Source organism: Lissotriton vulgaris, chromosome 2_1, assembly GCF_964263255.1.
Source record: "Lissotriton vulgaris chromosome 2_1, aLisVul1.2, whole genome shotgun sequence".
Classification (NCBI taxonomy): Eukaryota; Metazoa; Chordata; class Amphibia; order Caudata; family Salamandridae; genus Lissotriton; species Lissotriton vulgaris.
This window is the reverse complement of record NC_141687.1, coordinates 1,833,316,451-1,833,335,925: the sequence shown is the minus strand read 5'-3', so window position 1 is coordinate 1,833,335,925 and position 19,475 is coordinate 1,833,316,451. Positions and strand designations below refer to the sequence as shown.

General features: G+C 44.4%; 1 protein-coding gene across 4 annotated transcripts in view; it reads right to left on the bottom strand.

The window, feature by feature from the left end:
- The window catches only part of ITGA11 (integrin subunit alpha 11), a 592,938-nt gene that overhangs the window by 164,939 nt on the left and 408,524 nt on the right, over positions 1 to 19,475 (bottom strand). The window lies entirely within an intron of this gene.

Sequence of the window (19,475 nt, the reverse complement as noted above, 5' to 3'; positions counted from 1 at the left end):
CTTCCCTGCCTGAAGTTCTTGTAGGCTATATTTGCATCTGCTCTCCCAAGGTGTGAAATTCTTCAAATGTGCAAACACGAAGCTGACCACATTAGGCAAAGATGACTCCTCTGAACCTAATAGAATATGCAGGGTGGGGCTGTGAGCATCCCTGTTGAAATTACAGTGTCAAAGCCTGCTTGAATGTCAAATCCTGCTTGATAGGCCTGCTGGGTTTTTATATACAAAAACAACAATTGATGGACAGAATGGAGAACAATGTCATACATTCACCCCAGTACAGCGATCTGGGCCTAAATCCGTTGTTTTTTTGCTCACCATGCCATTCCAGTTTGAACCCAGTGAGGTTCTGTAATTCTCGAGTCTGACTCCATTTTGTTCTGTACCACCATTTTGTGTTGCCCTCACGTAGGCCTGTAAAGATAACTTGGCGAATGAAGTGGCCTGGCCTTCTTAGTTCATGTATACATTAACTAGGTTTCTTTTTGACTCTGAAATGAGCTGTAAGAAACTGACCTCTTCACCTGAAACTAACCTCGCAAAGCCAATTTCCCTGATCGATCTTTATCTGAGATTGCCAATCAATGTTCAGGACATCGTTAACTTTTTAGTTTCCTTGCACGTGCTTTACCTTGTTCAGCATCTGTTACTGTTTCTTTTATATGTTTCTTCATTACATGGGTTATGCTTTCAATTATAGGTTTGTCCGGCTCGTGGAGATTGAATTTGGGACATTCCTAATAATTAACTTTAATTTGAGTAAATTGAGTTTTTGCTATGTGATACTTTGTTTGAAAATGTATCTTATTGGCTAGAATTTTGTGCAGTGGGTGTACATTTATGATGTGAATATTGGGTATAAAAGGAGACGTCTTGCCTTAGTAAAATGAGCAGTCTCCTGAGAATTTACACCGTGATGTATTTCTAAGATCACTGTTACTAGCTGCAGCTAATAAACTTGGTCTCTGACGCCATCCAGAAGTATTCCGTGTCTTTGAATACCAAGACAGGTGAACTCGAAGATCTTAGGCGTGTCCCTGACGCCGCTGGGTTAAACCCCGGTTCTTCAACTGGCGCCCAACGTTGGGCGACTTCAGCCGTACTGGTCCAAGCCCGAAGATTGTGAGGAGCCCCATGAGGAAAATCTGGAGGACGGCCGCCACTTCATTGATCCCTGCATGTCGACGTGGACCGAAGGTTTTTCTGCGAGGCTTCCCCTTTCTGACAGCTGCAAAGGACTGCTGCCCTGACTGTCGCCCTGTCTTGGACCCTCTTGTGATGATTTATAAGGCGAGACATTAGACGGTCTTCTGGTGGCGTGACAGACATTTTGGTTAAGTATAAGTGGGTCGCTCCCACGACTTTGTTTTGTTTCTTGGTTTTGATTCGGCCATTGCAATAGTCGAAGCCGAGGGGTTCGTATATTTATGAGTGTATGATTTTTGATAACCCCTTGAAGTTTGAAGCAAGACTAGCGAGCTCAAGATGCCTGGTTTTGGCAAAATTAGGAAATGGTTTTGTTGCAGTTGTAATAAGGATTCCCGATTGAAGGACTCGTGTCCGATACCTCCGGTTGGAACTCCAACCTATGAGCTCTATTCAAAGCATGGTGTGGGTCCCATTACCTATAGTGAAGTATGGGTCCGTTATACAAGGAAAGATGGTGTTTTACGATGGCCCCAACATGGTAGGAATCAGATGTTTTAGATAACCTAGAAGTTGCGCTATTTAAGAAGAAAGGCCGGCCGGCGATGTTTGAATCTTTCCGCCTTTGGCGTAAGGAAGCCAAACAGCGAGAAATTAAGCAAGCTAAGAGAGATAGGAAGGAAAGGAATATGTCGTTAATGCAAGCTTCTAGGCAGTTTAAGGAAGATGAAGAAGATCGTGCGATTGAAGTGTCAGATAGACAACATTGCATGGCCATTGACAAATGTTACCCGGCTTTGCCACCTCCCCTTTCAAATGTGACTGAAGATCCTGAAAAGGATCCTTTGATGTCACATCTACTGAGATTACCACCCCCTTATGTGCAGGGTGCTACTGCACCTCCGTTACCTCCAGTTGTTGCACCCCTTGTTGTCGTTCAACCCCCTGTTGTTGTTCCGCCACCTGTTGCTTCACAGGTGGTTCTTCCTTCCGTGGCGCAGCCCCCTTCAGGGCCGCCAGCTTTGTCAACAGCCTTGCCTCAAACTCCTTTGCCTTACACTCCTTTATCTTCGACTTCTCCTATATCTGTCCCTACGTCTCTTTTGCCTCAAAACACTTTGTCTCCTGTTCTCATGTCAACTTCTTCTCCTTCTGCTCGGCAATGAATGACTGAGACTGTCACTAGTCTTTTGTCTCCTCTCTTTGGGTCACTAAATATGACCCCTGTTTCTGAACGTAAGCAGAAACGTAGTCAGCTTCCTGGTCCCGAAGAGCGGGCAGTGTTAGATCTCCTTGCTCGTAGATGGGTTTCGAATGCCTCCAAGTACAGTCCACAAGTGGTTATGGATATCTTCCTACAGTGGGAGGCACCAAAACAAAGGTATGTTTTTGATGTCATGTGTACCTTCCTTCGTCAGGAGTGGGAAGATAATGAGTTGGGTTCAATTCCATTGGAATTGATTAATGTTCAGTCTGAATTTGCTAAAGGAACAATAGTGGGTTCCGATGTTGAGGAAGCGGTAGAGACACTAATCACTTAAAGGTCTAGACTTCCACCTCAGTCATTGTTCGAACCTGATCCTTCTGTTAGGAGAAAAGTGAAGCAGTATCCTATGAGAGAGGTTCCCCCTGTTTGGAGAGAGGCAGTTTTGGCTGATGCCGCCCATGGTATTGTGGCTGCACCGGCTCATTTTCAGCGAGTGTGGGTACATGTCCTTTGGAAGAGAGCTGAGCTCCTGGCTCTTAAGCAGACCTTGCCTGACCCCCGTAAAAATCCTGCTGGTTATTACAAGGAGTTGTCTCAGACAGTTGATGCATGTGTTATGAATTTTGCTGACATAGATATGTTGATGGGTAATGTAGTTCCTCAACCCTTGTGGACGAAGATCCGTCATGAGGATCACACACCAAAGTTAGGAGATACATGGGTTAATATTACTGCTGCAGATGGTCGGCAGGTCGGAGGTGCCAAACCTGAACCCTTAGTTGCAGAACTACCTGGTAGGATTATTAATTTAATGAAAACTATGATGCCTTCTTTGCGGGTGAATTGGGACAAGTTAGCAGCATGCAAACAAAAGAAAGATGAGAGTGTGTCTGATTTCTTCACTAGGTGTGAGGAAACATTCATTGATCATAGTGGTCAGGACATGAGTACAGAAGGTGGTCAGAGGTTGTTTGTAGATAAGTTTGTTTTTAATTTACTTCCTGAACTTTCTAATAAGTTAAAGGACTCTGAGAGTTCACAGGCTGTTTCTTCTTCAGCCCAGATATTGGCTAATACACAATACTATGAGAATAGAGATAAAGATGAGAAGGATAAAGTAGAGAAGAAGACTGGAGAATTAAAAACGAAAGTTCTTCTGCAGCAGGCTTATCCGCCTCGCCCTAATCAGCGTCAGTTTCAGCAACCCCCACAGTTTTAGAAACTGTTGCAGAAGCCTGAGTCTTTTGCTACGCGACTCCCGCTAGGCCCTAATCAGTATGCTTATTGTAAAGAGGAAGGTCACTTCAAGAATAGTTGCCCGATCTTGCTACAGCGTGCGAATGGTATGTCTGGTCTGAGAGGTCGCGGTGGTTTCCAACAAGTACCTAGGGGTTGGGGACTTGGTACGTTTCCCCAGAATGAACGTTCCTTTTCCCCTCAGAATTCTATAAATTATTTTGACCAACAGAATGTTCTGACCGTTCAGTCCGCTCAGTACTACACTGATGATTATTATGTTGGAAGCGAAAATGCTGGTTTTATTGATAGTTAGGACAGCCATGGACAAAGGGAGGGAGTAGTGTCATGTCCAGTAGACCAGAGTGGACCTTATGTTGAAGTGATTACATCAGGTGTGGTAGAACCTTTTCTTTTGGATACTGGTGCAGCAAAGAGTTCTATCATGCACTCTAAACTCCCTGGCGCACCCTTGTCGGGCTTGACTAATGTTTCGGTAGGACTTTCTGGCGCCCCAGTTCGTAACCCGGTTTCTTGTTCTTTGCCGCTTTATATTGGTGCTTGTGAATTGGAGGCTCCCCTTATTCTAACAACTGGCTGTGGTGTGAATTTGTTCGGTTTGGACTTATTGAAAAGATTGCATGCGACATTACATTGTTCTCCTTTGGGAGTACATCTTACAGTGGGTAAGAAAGTGATTTCCCCGATGTATCTGTCTAAGGATCGCCTTCCACTGGAACTACGTGCTCTCCCTGATACACTTTGGGCTACAGGTCCAAATGATGTTGGTCTCTTGCAGATTCCACCTTACGTTGTTACCCTTAAGTCGAATGCTAAATTACCTTACATTCCTCAGTACAAAATTTCCAGTGATGGCGAAAGAGCTCTTTTAGCGATTATCTATGATTTGGTTGAGAAAGGTGTGGTTGAAGAAACGAGAGGCAATGTGTGTAATAGTCCAGTTCTGCCTGTCCTTAAGCGTACTGACTCTTCTCAGCCACCTGTGTAACGGTTTGTGATTGGCCTTCGAGAGGTCAATAAGATTGTTGTGCCACAGTTTCCTGTTGTCCCAGACATTACTGCTTTATTGACTATGATCCCTGCCTCAGCTGCTTGGTTTTTGTTATTGATCTGAAGAACGCTTTCTTCAGTATTCCGATTGCTGAGGAAAGTAGGGATATTTTTGGCTTCTCTTTAGGAGGTAGCTGTTTCCGGTTTAAACGCGCTCCTCAAGGTTATTGTGAGAGTACCTCCATTTATAGTCAGGCTTTGAAAACTCAGTTTGATACTTTTGCATTGCCTTCTGGTGCTACTCTTATCCAGTATGTTGATGATCTGTTGGTTGCTGCCGATGATGAAGGGATTTGTAAAGAAGTTACTCTTTCTTTGTTGCAACACCTGTCTGACCTTCATCATAAAGTGTCACCTTCGAAGTTGCAGTATTGCCGACAAGAAGTGACCTACTAAGGTCATCTCTTGTCGAAGGAGGGAAGACGATTGACCCCAGAACGTATTCAAGCGATTGCCCAAATGACTGTGCCATGCACACAGAGAGAGGTGCGTGCCTTCTTAGGTATCACCTCGTATTGTAGACAGTGGATTCCGAATTTTTCTTTGTTAGCGAAACCTTTGCTGGCACTTACTCTTAAGGACACACCACACCCTCTTCCTTGGTCTGACGAATGTTAGAAGAGTTTTTCTGAATTGCGTGTTGAATTGTGTTCTGCTCCGGTGTTGGGTACCCCGACTATAGTAAACCTTTTACACTTTATGTACACGAGAGAGAAGGTTGTGCATTGTCAGTGTTGATGCAACAATTTGGAGACAAGCAGCGCCTATGTGCGCATTTTTCAGCCACTTTAGATCCGGTAGCTAGGGCATTGCCTAGTTGTCTAAGAGCTACAGCGGCAGCGGCTGTTTCTATTCGACAGTCTGCTGGTTTGGTATTGGATAATACATTGATTGTGATGGTTCCACATGCAGTGGATACCCTTTTGAACAGAACAAAGACTCAACATCTTACCAGTGCACGTTTGCCAGGTTATGAGTTGACGCTTTTGGCTAGTCATGTGCACATCAAGCGGTGTAGCACATTAAATCCAGCTACATTGTTGCCAATTTTTCAGGAGACAGATGCTCAGGAACAGCATGACTGTTTTCTCCGGACAGAGGAGGAAAAGAAGGGTAGAGTTGATCTGAAAGATACTCCTCTTTCGAATCCTGATGGTACCCTATGGGTAGATGGTTCATGCTTTAAGCTTCCAAATGGAGAGACGACTGCATCATATGCTGTCACAACTTTGTATACGATTGTTGAAACAGCACGTATTGCACAGAATTCAGCACAGGCAGCGGAGTTGATAGCATTGACTAGAGCGTATGTGTTGTCAAAAGGAAAGAGAGTGAATGTTTTTACTGAAAGCCAATATGCATTTGGCGTGGCTCACAGCTTTGGTCGTTTGTGGAAAGAGAGAGGATTTCTTACATCCCATGGTACGAAAATTCAGCATGGACAATTAGTGAGTGAACTTATTGAATCACTTACTTTGCCGACCCAAATTGCAATAGTAAAGTGTAGTGCGCATAAGAAGGTTACGGATGATATGGGTCGAGGGAATGCGTTTGCAGATGAAGTAGCGAGAGAAACAGCAAAAGATGTGACGAGTCGGATGTATGTTGCAGGTCCTGCCAGATGGGTTGTGGAAGGAGGAATGTGTGAAGATACAAAGAAAGTGTGAAGATGATTCAGGCAGAAGCTACTGAGAAAGAATTGAGTATGTGGAGAGAGAGTACGGGAATGTTGGATTCAACAGGCTGTTGGGTTGAGTTGTCAGAGTACCGGCGATGGTTGTTGCCGGATGCATATGTGCTCCCGGTGGTTACTATGGCTCATGGGCTGGCTCACATTAGTTCAAAAGGGATATGTAAGTTGTTGGCTCCGGTATGGCAGAATGGTGGAATTCCTAAGTGTGCTGAGAATTTGGTTAAACACTGCATGATTTGCTTGATGCATAATCCTGGAAAGGGAATCCCAACTCCAGCGGGTCATTTTGCTCCTCCAATGTATCTGTTCAAGGTGCTGCAGATAGACTACATTCATATGGAAAGATGCAATAACTTGAAGTATGTCCTTGTGGTTGTTTGTGCCTTTTCCAGATGGATAGAGGCCTACCCCCTAAAGGATAATACTGCCTTGTCTACAGCCAAGGTTTTGCTCAAATAATTTTTTTCCAGATATGGCTTGCCGTGGATGGTATGGAGTGATAATGGAAGTGAATTTGTGGGTCAGTTTATGAAGAAAGTATGTGCGGGTCTGGGTATTAAACAGAAATTTCACGCTGCAAATCACTTCCAGTCAGCAGGCCTGGTCGAGTGCTATAATGGCACTCTGAAGCTGAAGTTGGCCAAAGTGCAAGCGAGCTCTGGTCTTACATGGCCCGATGCCTTACCATTGGCACTTTTGTCCACGAGAACGACAGTACATTCTCGCGAGTGACTTAGCCCATACGAGATTGTTTTTGGACGCCTGGCGAATGTCTGGGGTGTGCCGAGTCCAAGAAGTACAGTGATATTGAGTACCCTATGTTGGTTAACTACTTACATGATTTGACTGCTAAATTGCGTGTTCTTCACCAACAGGTCCATGACACTTTGCCTTCAGTTTCTGTAGACGCAGGCCACACGATTCAACCTGGCGACTGGATTCTAACCAGGAATTTTCAGAGGTCAAAGAACTTGTAACCAAGATGGACCGGTCCATACCAAGTCCTGTTATCAACTCGGACTGCTATTAAGGTGTTCGGCAAGAAAAACTGGGTACATGGTACCCATTGCAAGAAGATACCTTTGCCCTTACCGTACGATAAGTGGGTCCGGGAAGGTGTTGCCGATTCCGAGAGTGAAAGGGTTCCAAGATTTGTACCTTTTAGCGATGCACATCTGGAATGGACTCAGTCAGAACGTGCGGATAATGAAGTCTTGCAAGAAGCTGTGGCGCCGTGTTTGAGACTTGATACTACGTATCCAGAGACACTCTTTCAGGATCAAACTGTGCCTGGTAAAGAACGATACAACTTAAGGTCTAAAAAGGACAAATAAAAATTTAATTTTTTTGTGAATTACACTCTTTCAAACGAAAGACTATTTTTCTTTTTCTTTTTTGAGCCACCATCCGGGGTCAGCTGCAGGGTCGCGGTATAAGACTTAAGGGGTGGCCCGCGTATTGACGAAAGGTCTGCGGTTCTAGGGACGTCTAGGTCGCCTGGACGCACACTTGAGTGAAGAAGGAAAATTGCAGCGAGCAGCACGTTAGAGGATGGAGTCTGTTGTAACTGAAAGAGATGTTGAGAGAATAGATCTTAAGACAAGATTTTGTACATTGATATGTAGCAAATGTTTTATAATATTGTGCTTTTTGATGTTTTTAAGTATCACATTAGCTTGTGTGGGTTGGATTGTCTATGTTACACAACAGGCCTCTGCACCCACCTCCCAACCTATGCTTTCTTTCACTACTGTTTCTTTGCATCAGTTTTATACGTTGCCTGAACATGAGCAAACAAGGAGATCAGAATTTGTCAACAACTCGTTCATACAGTTGTTGCATCAGCATCAGTTAGTAGTAAATACCACTAATTATTGGGTTTGTGGTCTTATGCCTCATACGACAGATAAAGGTATGCCATATTTGGTTTTGCCTTTTTCTTTTAATGGGTCTGTGTGGGCTTTACAGACCATGTTTATCTATGCAAATGAGGTACGCCCCTTACGTTCCCTTAAAGATAACTCCAGCAATAGTGCCTTAATAAGGGGAATAGTAGCTATGATCCGAGATATTGATGCATATAATACTATCCCGAAGGATGAGGTGCAGGCTTATATTGGTTGGAACGTGACTGGATATAGTACCAGCTTGACAGAGAAGGAGAGACAAAAAAGGTCTCCCCCTATTTAGATTGTACCCCACCGAGGCCATTTTTGTTTGCAAGGTACTGGTCAGAATCCAAAAGCTCAGCTAGGTAAGAGTGTGTTTGCTCAAACCTATGTCTATTCATCCCGGACTTCTCCACCGTTTGTGCCAGCTAAATGCACATATTTTGTTTGTCATGACAGAGCCTACACATGGTTGCCACCTGATTTTTCAGGAACATGTTATGTGGCGTCTTTGCTTCCCCTACATACACTACTACTTCAGACTATCATAGAACGAGATATGGTAGAGGTGTCTTCAATCAGGAAGATACTACAGCGCATGAAGTAGGAGATTTCTTCAAGGGCTTCCTGCCCTTTTGGGGTCCTATGATCAATAGTAGGCATATTCGACAGCTCGTCCGCGTTGTTGAAGCTACTATTAATGAGACAGCAGGTGCTCTTAGTAATGTTACAGCTGAGCTTCAAGCGGACTGCCTTATGACTTTGCTGAATCGTATGGTATTAGACATCATACTTGCAGATCGAGGAGGAGTATGTAAATTGATTGGATCCAGTTGCTGTGTTTACATACCAGATAATGCCCCTACAGTATACCAAGCCATCTCTAGGTTGCATAAGATCTCTGAGTCTATCCATGTAGACGAAGGAGACTGGTCATTGACGGGATGGTTTTGGGGACTGCTGTCTAAGTGGGGATGGAAGATTCTGACATTCCTTGGTATGGTTTTAGCCATCCTTTTCTCTTGTTGTCTTTGCATCCAGTTTGGTCCCGACACTTGTAGTCTTTGTGCTACTATGTGTGTTCGGAGATCAGTCCCGAGAGAAGTAGAGAATAATAAGATTATGCTACAGCAGCACTTTGATGACCTAATGAATATTGATATAGACCTAGATTCAGATTAACATGAGTCTTAGGTTATTGCCTATGTAATGGCAACAGGAGGGTCTGAGGTTCTGTAATTCTCGAGTCTGACTCCATTTTGTTCTGTGCCACCATTTTGTGTTGCCCTCACGTAGGCCTGTAAAGGTAACCTGGCGAACGAGGTGGCCTGGCCTTCTTAGTTCATGTATACATTAACTAGGTTTCTTTTTGACTCTGGAATGAACTGTAAGAAACTGACCTCTTCACCTGAAACTGACCTCGCAAAGCCAATTTCCCTGATCGATCTTTATCTGAGATTGCCAATCAATGTTCATGACATCGTTAACTTTTTAGTTTCCTTGCACGTGCTTTATCTTGTTCAGCATCTGTTACTGTTTCTTTTTTATGTTTCTTCATTACATGGGTTATGCTTTTAAATATAGGTTTGTCCGGCTTGTGGAGATTGAATTTGGGACATTCCTAATATTTAACTTTTGGGTTGGGAAACTGTAAATTGAGTTTTTGCTATGTGATACTTTGTTTGAAAATGTATCTTATTGGCTAGAATTTTGTGCAGTGGGTGTACATTTACAATGTGAATATTGGGTATAAAAGGAGACGTCTCGCCTTAGTAAAATGAGCAGTCTCCTGAGAATTTACACTGTGATGTATTTCTAGGATCACTGTTACTGGCTGCAGCTAATAAACTTGGTCTCTGACGCCATCCAGAAGTATTCCGTGTCTTTGAATACCAAGACAGGTGAACTCGAAGATCTTAGGCGTGTCCCTGATGCTGCTGGGTTAAACCCCGGTTCTTCACCAGCCATATGCAAATCAGTCTTGGCCCTGTGCCCAATGGGATCTGTCTAGCCCGAACTGCCACACCAGGTCCTCCCAGGAATGGGAACAAGCCTCCTAGGACTAGTTTCGGGGTTTCACCTCTCATCAGCCAAGACAGCTTGAATCCAGTGGCATGGAGAGCATGGGATCCACGTCTGGGCATGGTGAGCAAAAATGTAACCCAGATCTCTTGACTGGGAGTGAATGCATGATTTATTCAGCATTCCGTGAAAAGTGCTTGCTTAGCACTTTTCACCCTAAGTTGGATGGGTATGCTCAGACGTGGGTCCCTTGCTCACTGTGCCACTGGATTCAAGCTATCCTGGCTGATGAAGGGTAATGCCCAGAAACCAGCCCCAGGATGCTTGTTTCCGGTCCAGGGAGGACCTGGCTTAGTAGTTCGGTCTGGACTGTTCCCATGAGGCACAGGGTCAAGACTGATTTGCATATGGCTGGGTCTAAACTGGGGTGGCATGGTGAGCAAAAGAACTATGGATTTAACCCAGATCTATTGACCGGGGGTGAATGTATGATTTATTCAGCATTCCGTCCATCACAACATAGGAGGTGCACTTGAAAGGAAGGGTAACTGGATGCCCAAAAAATAATTTTTGCAGTTGCTGAAAAACCCTACGTTGTTCTACCAGACTTCGATCTCTAAGTTTATTGGGGGTACTAGGCTGCCCCAAACTGGATTTTGGTGTTAGATGTGGAAGGACACTAGGATTTCGACAGTACACTTCACACAAACACATCCAGCCCTGAGAGCCCAAGTTTAGTGTGGCCATCTTGACAATGCCTACAGTGGGTAGGGACGGTCATGGAAACATTTACGCCATTGATCAGGTCATGCCCAAAAGTAATTCCCACCCACTAGCCCTTGCCAGGCATTAATATGGCATCTTCAGGTGCCCCCTTCAGAAGACACCTGGCCCTTAGGAAGATCAGAGGAGGACTCAGCCTGCTGTCTGTGACCTGAATAGAGTCCCACAGTACTGGACCTGCTTTCTCTCATTACCAGGAGAAATAAGTGGACTCTAATGGATATTAGGCCTGTTATAAATACAGGGACACAAACACAACAAGCTAATAGAGGCTTTTTTCTACTATTATCCAGCTGACAAGTGGTAACTGGATCTGGACTTGACCCTCTTCTGGCCTGTGTCTGACACCATTTGAGTCTACTGGTGCCTCCCCTTAGGTCTTGAGGGGGCTTAAGAAGTGTACTCCTGTGGTGGATTGGAACTTACAGGACTAAAGTCAATAGGTAAATGCTTTGACCAGACCAACCTGGTTGGTGTTTCCACTTTGTGTTCAATCGTAGTCAGAGTAAAAGTGTGCCTATGTCCTGGTCTTCTGCGACCCTTGACTACCATTGGGAATTTAGGCTGCTTTTAAAAAAATCATATTTCTGGTCCCACTTATTGGGTTTTTGTTATTTTGATGTAACTCTGGTTATTAATAATAAATGTTAATCTGTCTTTCTAATTCAGTTTGGGATTTTTATTGTTTGGTAATCTGACAGCATTACTGTTTTGCTACTGCATAAATACCTTACACTTTGCCCTAAGTTAAGTCTGTCTGCTTTGTGCTACAGCTTCCAAGGGGTTGAGCTCAGGTTAATTTAATGACTTTGAGTTCTCACTCATGCCAAATAATATTCCACTTTCTCACAATTACTGCTATCCTAACTCAAGACCAAGCACACCCTGGTGAAACACAGATACATGGACACGTTCAATTGCATCTCAATGTCATACAGAACCAATCACACACAAATCCAACTATAAACTAAATTTCATCCAGAATGAATAGCACAATTGGAATCAGAATCAATGACAACCAGCATTAAACAAATACAGTTAAACCCAAGGAACGGCATAAACAATGGCACACAAAATTAATGACCCAATTGATAACTGTGATGATTATCCAACGAATGGCACTTAAAGATTAAAAATAACAATACATTGCATACAAAATGAATGACACACTCAATCACTAAGAATCAAGGGTGTACATAGATAGTGACAATCAAACACATAAATCTACTCACAAGCAAAAAGTATGACATTAAAGATGCCTGAAACTAAATAGAACCAATGGCATCAAAATACACCCAATCAAACTGCGCCGGCTATTTCGAAAGTCAGTGAATTGCCTGAAACATTTCCGTGTGTAATGCTGTCCTCTAGAAAACAAGCTTCATTAAAGCCATCAGGTTCTGCCTCTCAAACACAGACCTATTGGCGTGGTCAATGTTTGCTTGCCTGAGGTAAAGTAAATGAGGAAAAATAACAACATTCCAAGATGGTTGCTGGTGTGTAAGCATATAAGGCCATTTTGATATGTTTTGTTGTTGTTTATGATAAAAACCATTCCAAGGCGGCCACACGGGCATGAGGACGCATAGGCAGCCATTTCTTATCTTAAAGAAAAAGTATTACAAAGTGACTGTCTATGTGTGGACGTGTGTGTATGAATATTGATGCCCCCGCGCCCATTCAGAATGGTTACTTTACTTAAATTTACCGTTTCAAAATAGCTGATGGCCATTTTGCAATGGCAAATTAAAAAATCTAGCTTCTGTTGAGATGTTATACAAACTAAAAGAAACAAGTGACCAAGTTGCAGGATGCAGTTGCAATGCCCTCACAAAAAGAATGACAAAAATGAAGAAATAGCACAGGGAACAGGGCGGCAGGCAGCAGTGGGGAAGGGCCATGCTTTTGCAAAAGAAGTTAAAATAATTGAATAAAAAATGAAGCTGGGAGAGGGAAGAAATCAAGAAAAGCAATGCCCCCAACCAACTACAGCTCTGTGACTTCCGAAAAACACACTACACCGATAGCATCAACACCTCAACAACAAGTAGAGCTATTTACTAATAGAAGTAATGCACTGCATCAATACTGACAGTGGAAATTGTACAAAACAAGTGGAGACCTAACACAATAATCTTCAGACAGCGCCAATGACACGTTACATTCTGTACTTATACAGAGCTACAAGTTGTTAATGATGACGCTTCGAATGCAGAGATCAAAGCTTGAATACGAGAGGAGAAAGCTTGGAAGACCACAAATATACCAAACAAGCATAGAGTATGCATCAGTATGTATAGCACCATGGGGAGGCATGTATATGAGAAGGAGATAAGGTGAAAAAAGTGAGCAAAGGAAAGGGAGAAAGAGAAAGTGACAAAAAATGAAAGAGCAATGTGGAGAAAAATGTGAGGTGGTAGGAGACTAAGGAAACCTTTGCACGTTTAAACTAAAATGTGGATTAATATCAGTTGCTCTACACTTGAATTTACAAGTTTACTGATGAACAAGTTACTTATCTTCTGTAACTCCTGTTCTCATAGAAGCTCTATCTAACCGCAGATTCCTCACCTTAGAATTTTCCCTGGGAATTAGACTGGATCTGGAAACTCTTGAGCAGTACCTCTGCACACCTGTAAGTGGCGTCAATCAGTTCCATATTGGTGTGGTGCACATCGGTAGTGAGTGACGTGCGTGGTGCCTAAAAAGACCCCCCCCCCAGAGTGCCGACATCAGTTACGTTTGTGGCTATTCCCCCACCAAAAACGCAGAGAGACATTACACTGAGTCTTTGATAAGTGAGCAGAATCTAACAGGATGTTAGGATGAAGAGCCCATTTCGCAGAACGGGGAGGTTGGGAGGATTGATGAGGAATCTAAATTTAGATAGAGTCTCTACCAGAAAAAGCTTTCCCAAAGTTAAGTAACTATGTTATACTGCCCACACAGCAGCTTGACAGAAGTCTAGGACAGGTACCCTGTGTACTAAGGCAATCGATGCGGCCTTGGTGGAATGGGCCCACAAGCTCCCAGGAGGCTACTTTTTAGTCAGTGCATGCAGATGTTGATGCAGAGTACAATCCATTGAGAGATGGTCTGTTCCTGCACTGCTTTGCCCTTTTTCGCTTCAGTGAACCCAATTAAGAGTGGATGGTCCACCCAATGTTCTTTTGTGCGATTGATGTAGAAAGAAAGAGCTCACTTTGGGTCCAAAAAGTGGAATATCTCCTCCTCCTTAGAAGGATGTGGTGGGGTGGAAAATGTGGGCAGTGTGATGGTGTGGCCAACTTTAAAAGTGATAACCACCTTTGGCAGAAAAGAGGCACATGTCTGAAGAACCAGTTTGTCTAGGTAAAATCTGGTGTACAGTGGGTTAATGGAAAGGGCGTGAAACTAGCTGAACCTCCTGGCCGATGTAATGGCCACTAAGAGGGCCGTCTTGACAATTAGGAAACTGAGCAGACACCTATGCAGGGGCTCAAATGGGTAAGCCATGCATGACGAGTGTTAGGACCAAATTAAGGTCCCTTTGGGGCATGATAAAAAAGGTACGAGGGAACAAATGCTGCGCGCCCTTAAGAAAATGTGTCACAACATGTGACTTAAACAGTGCGGGCTGATCCAGCAACCACAAAAAATGCTCGGATGGCTGAAAGTTAACCTTTAACCGTGCCCAGGGCAAGGCCTTGCTGGGATAAAGACAGCACAAGCAGTAAAACCTCTCGCAAGGCGGTTAATATTAAGTCAACATGATGGGAGGAGCACTAGGCCACAAATATATCCCAATGGCAGGCGTGTATGATTTTTGCTGAAGGACGTCTGCCTGCCATGACAGCATCACAGATCTCGGGAGGCAGATCAAATGCATTCAACTGTCACCACTCAATCTCCATGCATAAAGGTGGAGCGTGAGTAGGTACGGGTGTAGAACCCTGTCCTGCTGCTGCAACAGTAGGTCCTCCCAAAGAGGCAGCCTGGTCGGAGGATAGCTGCTCATGCTCGAGAGTTTGGGATGCCAGACTGCTTGCCCAGTCTGCATCCACTAGGATGACTTGGGCACAGTCAGTCCTTAACTCAGGGCAAGGGGGGTATCTATCGGAAGGCGTATAGAAATCCTAGATTCCACTCTAAACGGAACGCGTCGCCGAGCGAGAGCCGCTTTGGAAACTCCAATATGCAGAAGAGCTGAAATTGCGTGTTCACGGAGGTGGCGAATAGATTTTGCCAATTGTCTCACTATTCTCAGAAGAGACCTTGTGCCACCTCCAGATGTCTGTGTGATCCGCAAGGCATCTATGGCTGATTTCATCTGACCTAGTGCTTAGAGATCCCTCCAGGTGCTCATGACCTTGAAGCTGTACTGTCACTCCAACCAGGTCCACAGATGTAGGCACTCCTGTCACAGAGCCCACATTGCCACTCCACCAAGTTTGTTGTAATACCACATAGCGGTAGTGTTGTCTTTGAACACCTGAACCAGCCTTACTTCAATGTATGGAAGGAAGGTTTTCAATGTCAAGCAAATCGCCCTTAGCTCCAGAAGACTGATGTGGAGCTGGGACTCCACTTGACGCCAGAGTTCTCTGATCTCCATTTCTCCCAGGTGGCCGTCCCAACCCAGAAATGATGCGTCGTTCACCACTGTCATCTCCAGGTGGGGAACGGAGAGGGGTTTGCCACTGGTCCAATCGTGGTTCATTAGTCAACACTCCAGATCTTTTGTTGTCTCCTTTGAGATCTAGACCAGGTCAGAGAGATTCCCCTGATGCTGCACCCATTCGGACTTCAGGTCCTACTGCAGAGCCCGCATTCACTGTTGGCGTGCTTCACCAGCAAGATGCAGGAGGCCGGAGGCCATCAGCCCCAGCAACCTCAGAATCTCATTGAAATCCAGGACAGAGGTTGAACATCGGGATCATTGCCCGAATTACATGGATTCTCCACTCCAGAGGGTAGTTGCCGCACTATACTGAGTCCAAAATAGCTCAGATGAAAAGGAGTGTCTGAGAAGGAGTCACACGTGGCTTTGGCATGTTGATTGTTAACCCCAGCGAATGCAGGTGGTTCACCATAGTGTGGAGGTGGGTGACAACTGCCTGGTGCCAGCCCGCTTTCAGCAGCCACTCATCGAGGTAGGGGAAGACTGGGACACCTGACCCCCCAAAGTGAGCTGCAACCATCATCATCACTTTTGTGAACACCCAGGGGGTACTGGTGAGGCCGAAGAAAAGCTTTTGGCCTACCATGAACCATAAGTGATGCCTGTAGGCTTTCAGGTTGGGGATGTGAAGATAAGCGTCCTTTAAGTACAACCCTACCATCCAGTCTCCAGCATCCAGGGCAACGATTTATATGAGGATAGTTTTCCAGAAGACTTGCTAAATTTTATACCTCCTCCTTACAAAGACGGTGCATAAGTACATTGACCATGAGCACCTGATGTAGATGTGAGCAAACCAGGAATAAGTATACAAGAAATAATGGCACTTGGTACTGCAAGTACTCGCCTGACAGAGCTACAGTTTTACCTTGTTCTAAAGTAGCTATAGCTGCTGTGGATTCATTAGGTACTGTTGGTGGAGCAGCAATTGATACATCATCTAAAAACAAAGAAATTAAAATTGCTAGCTTGAAGATTGAATCTGGTGAATTTGTGCAGGGAACAATTGACACAAGAACCAGATAGAGTTTCACCTAAAACTTTTCCAGCTGATCTGGTCATGGAAAACATAGAACAGTGATAAAGCATTATAAAAAGTAGGTGCCAGAGTAACAGGTAAACAGGGCAAATATATTGAGAGCAACACAACAGCCAAAGGACTGGGTACATGCTTATTATGAGAGACTCATGCGGATCCATAGCACGTACAGTGTAGTCAATCAGACAAAACCGGAGGACATTAGCACATTTCTACTGGCTTTTATTTTAGGGTTGCTTCCTTAGCTTAGCTTGCATATTCAGCAGAGTGTAATATGCTGGTAAGCTAAGAGTATTGATGAAAGTCAAATATGACAATGGATTGACATGAAGCAGAAACAGAAAAAGGTGAAAGAAAAGTTGATGATTGTGCAGAGAAAGCAGATTTAGAGAAACAATATGAATCAGAACATGATTTGATTTGATTTATCCATTTGTAGAGCGTGCGAATGCCCGAAGGCTTCTTGGCGCTTATGACAGGCAGCAGGCCTCTGGGACGTATAGCCTAACAGGCAGCCTGACAGGCAGCAGGCCTCTGGGACAGATAGCCTAACAGGCCGCAGTGAAAAGCCAAGTTTTCACTGCCTACCTAAAAGAGCCCAGAGATGGGCTATTTTTTATGATGAGTGGCAGCAGGTTCCAGGCTTGAGCAGCGTGTACGAAGAAGCTCCTTCCACCCCAATTGGCCCGTTTGAATTTCGGGACCATAATTAGTTTCAATTGGCTCGATCTGAGTAGTCTGGAAGGTTCATACAATTTCAGCTTGGTTCTCAGGAACTGTGATCCTGATCCCTGAACAGCTTTACAGGCCAGGAACAGGGATTTGAATTGTACTCTTTTTGTAACTGGAAGCCAATGTATGGCTTTCAATTTAAGTGCAATTGGCTCATATTTGGGATTGCCAAGCACCAGCCTTGCAGCTGCGTTCTGCAGGTGTTGTAACTTGGATAAAATCTGTACTCTGGCCCCGGCATACAGAGTATTCCCCTAGTCTAACCTAGACAGTACTAATGCCGTCACCACTGTCTTTCGAGTATCATCTGGTATGTAAGGCAGTAATTTTTTTATCATCTTCAGGATAAACCAAACTGAAGAAACCAGTTTACTGGCTTGGGCGTCAAATGTAAGTTTGATGCCAAGGGTCATGCCCAATTTTTCACTTTATCTGCCGGATCTGGACAATTGCCCAAGCTGTCAGGCCACCACGCTGGGGACCAGATGTTACAATCGCCTCCCAGCAATAGCACTTCACTCTTGTCCCCGTTCAGCTTCAAGCAATTATCCAGCATCCACTGGCTGACCTGTGACATACGTTTGAACTTTTCTGCCGTCTCATTCACATCCTTGCCGATGGACACCACTATTTGGGTGTCGTTGGCATAGGACACTGGTGTGAAACCGCATTCCCTTATAATTTCTGCCAAATGTGCTGCGTACAAATTAAAAAGGGTAGGGCTCAAGTAGGACCCCTGTGGAACCCCACACGGTGAACTAAATGAGTTTGACTTTGCCTCTCCCAGCTCGACTGAGAAAGTTTTATTATCTAAGTAAGATGCAAGGAGGGCTGATGCCGAGTCATGGACCCTTGCCTCTGTCAGACGGGTGAGGAGTGTCTCATGGTTGACCGTTTCGAAGGCCGCCGATAGGTCTAAAAGAACCAAGGCGGCCTTCCCCCCATCATCCATCACACTCCTGAGTTCTTCCACCGCGGTCAGCAGTGCTGTTTCCATCCTGTGTCCCTCACGGAAGCCAAATTGAGAATGATCCTACCAGTTGCCCTCAGCCAGATATCTGGACAACTGTTTGTTTAGTAGTTTCTCTAAGATTTTAGCTGCGAAAGGGATCCTGGCTATGGGTCTGTAGCTGCCTGGCTCCTCACAGTCCAGGTTCGTTTTTTTAGAAGCGGCCTTACCGATATAATTTTCCAGGCATCAGGAAAGATCCCGGAAATTTAAGATTTGTATGAAGAGTTTCTCGAATAATGAACTCAACAGCTCTGGAAAGAGCTACATTATTTTCGGTGGACATGGGTACGTTGGACTACCTGAACTGGTGGTGTTCACCTGTAAAATCTGTTCAATCTTGGGTGGAGTGAATCGAAACAGTGGGATCTGCGTAAGCCCCTCAGCTGCTTTTATTGGGTAGGAGCGGGCCTGATCTGGGGTACCTGAAAGGTGGCTCTTAAAGGAGTTGAACACCAAGGATACTTTGTTAACAAAAAACTCGCCCAGTGTATTACAAAATTCCGGAGTAATTGCCTCCGAACTGTTGTTATCAATTCTTGCTAATTTCTTAACGGTGGAAAAAGGGCTTTGCTAGATCCTTTGGACTCATTAATTTTTTGCACAAAGTAATTGTTTTTTTCAGTAATGATCAGTTTTTTATAGGTGACTAATGCCGCTTTATACTCTTCTTTGAGCCTAGGGTCATAGTTTGATCTCAATTTTTTTTCGGCTCTTCTGCAGCTCTGTTTTTGAGCCTTGAGTGCTTCCGAAAACCAAGGCTGAGAGGGAGTTTTTCTTTTAAAAATGACTTTCCTTAGTGGGTCCAGGGAAGATATGGCTCAGGGTCAGACTGATTTGCATATAGCCATGTCTGAACTGGGGTGGCAGAGTGGGCTAAAGAACGGTGATGGATTAAACCCAGATCTTTTGACTGGGTGTGAGTGTTTGATTGATTTGGATGCTCCGTCCATCAACACCCCCTTTTGTACCGCTTTCCTTAGTGGGA